General features: G+C 41.6%; 1 long non-coding RNA gene across 2 annotated transcripts; it reads right to left on the bottom strand.

Annotated features, from left to right (window-relative positions):
* Window positions 1–319: 319 nt before the first annotated feature.
* Window positions 320–1,834, bottom strand: LOC115292954. Of its 2 annotated transcripts, none has more exons than XR_003909258.1 (2): window positions 1,745–1,834; window positions 320–670 (listed from the first exon to the last, which is right to left on the bottom strand). It is a non-coding gene; the product is annotated as an uncharacterized LOC115292954 (long non-coding RNA). The 2 variants fall into 2 exon arrangements; XR_003909257.1 differs by lacking the exon at window positions 1,745–1,834 and adding an exon at window positions 1,468–1,554.
* Window positions 1,835–2,302: the final 468 nt, after the last annotated feature.

Here is a 2,302-nt window from a genome sequence, read left to right as displayed (position 1 = left end):
CAATATTCTGCCCTTGGCCCAGCTTCAAAAGACTTTAGGCACAGTTTACCTGTTACATGACTCAGACACTAGTGCTCTTGCCATAGGAAGAGATCCATGGCCAGTACTTAGTGACATGGGAACTGAGAGGTGGAGACAATAAGGATGGGGCCCTTAGAGAGTGAACTGCTGGTCCAGTAGACTGGAGCCTGCACGGATCCTTCTAACACAATTCAGAACCTAGAGGGTTCAAAGTAAGATTCTATTGAAGTTCATTGATGTCAGATAGCATCCAAATGTTTATTATATTATTTCAGAGTTCAAGCTATACTATGTTATATCTTTTGTCTGCATTTTATTGTTTTCTTATTATAACAATCCTATGATATACAAAGTAGAGTTTAATGAGAAAAGTCTGAAGCTCTGAGACTCTGCCAATTCTGAAAAAAAAATAAAAAAGGAAGAGCAGTGAGCTGGGCAGACTATGGTGGACAGTAGATTTGTGAGGAGACGGACAGGGCAGGAAGACTGGTAGTTGGTGATGAGCCAAAGTCATGAAGATATGCCCCATAGTTATTCTCTGTAAGTGAGCCACCATCAATCTCTCTTTCCAAACAACACCTCGGCTTGGTTTTGAAAAAATATTTCTTCTGCAGTAGAATCAGTATGGAAGTTACCTTCAGGGGCTGTCCTGGCCAAAAAAAAGGAAAAAAAAAAAGGTTAAGCATAGACCAATTGGGGATTCCTTCTCTGGGATTTGAATCTTAGATTAAAAGACTGAAATGTCAGTTACCCACCTTGTCCCCATGAATGTGTGCTGGGCGAGTGGGACTGTAACTCTGTGTAACTGCCTTATTCCTGCCTCATTCCTCTAATCTAATCATTTCACCTCTTGCTATCCTTCCAGGGGATATGATTTTGCTTAAATGCACTAAGGCTGAATTTTTGTTGCTTGCAGCCAAAGAGCCCTGACTGGTTCTGTGAACTAAATCCTGCCAAAGTTATATAAAACAATTAGTAGGGGGATGTTGAAGGTGAAGGAGGAGGAGCCATAGGAAGACATTTCATTATCCAAACCTCAAGTGCAAGAAATATATATCTTTTAAAATTTCTTCTAATCATACTTAATCTGTTCAGAGAGCCCCCTTTTCATCTGTATGACAGATTATTTAATCTGAGTTAGTGCAGAGTCCTCCTTCCTACTGTGAGGTATATGAGGACCTGGTGCTTACGTGTCATCCGAAGAGAAATGAAGAACCCTGCTTCTGGTCTGGCTGGTCCCTACGTTGGGTTCTTTGACCACCTCTCTCTGGTCCACAGCATTGACTACAGATGCCACCTCAGAGCTTTCCTTCTGTCACCCCATCTGTAGTCAGCACTGTGGACCAGAGAGAGATGGCCAAAGGACCCATGGTAGGGACCACACTGGACCAGGAGCAGGTCCATCTGTCATCACATCACCCAGAGCAGAAGGTGCCAGAAGCACACCTGTTTTCAATTCCCTCCTCAGTGTCCAACTCTCACTCAAAGATTGGATTTCATTTCCAGCCTCTTCGACTGCTCCAACTCAGAAATTCTGCTCCATTCTCTCTCTCTACCCCAGACAGTGCAAATCCAATAGAATCCTCTTCCATTGTCCATTAGAACCTCAACAATGACCATTTTCTCACAGGTGGAGGTACAGGAAAGAAACGTTAACACCAATTAGTCTTTTTTTTCCCCTCCTTAATAGCATTTTCTGTTAAATTACTCATACAACACATACCTCATCATGCCATGATCACTTTGTTTCAAACTGCAAAATCTCTGACAACATGGAAACTGTGATCTATCTTTGCATGCCGAGTCTCCAGTTCTGGACCTATTGAATACTCAATAAACCCTTGTTAAAAAGAATGCCACAAAAGTGCACTATTTTTTAAAGACTCATCTTAATGTCTTTCCTCCATTTCTGAGACTAGCTTTTGTGTGAAGACATAAAAATGCATTGATGAGTAGATAACATCCCCAAACCAAGATTTTCAAGTGCTTTTCAATAATTAAATTCTAAGGAACAATTTAAAGCTTGCATAGTTTTCTCTCAAATACTCTCTAGAGACAGCTGGTGCTCACTGGGGTTCATGGGCTTCATTACAAGTTCATTTTCCTCTCCTCAGTGTTGGATGTACTGGCTGAAATGAGAAGGAGGGAGCTGGGGCACAAATGAAACGGGTAGGATCTGGAAGGCAGCCGAGCCCTCACATAGGTGGTTAAACAGCAGTCAGTACTCAGTCCTGGCAATGCTAGTCTTTACTGTTCTAAATTTTTTTAATGTTTATTTTAT

The sequence above is a fragment of the Suricata suricatta genome, chromosome 5 (genome assembly GCF_006229205.1).
Source record: "Suricata suricatta isolate VVHF042 chromosome 5, meerkat_22Aug2017_6uvM2_HiC, whole genome shotgun sequence".
In the NCBI taxonomy this organism is placed as follows: Eukaryota; Metazoa; Chordata; class Mammalia; order Carnivora; family Herpestidae; genus Suricata; species Suricata suricatta.
This window is presented reverse-complemented; position numbering and strand designations above follow the sequence as displayed.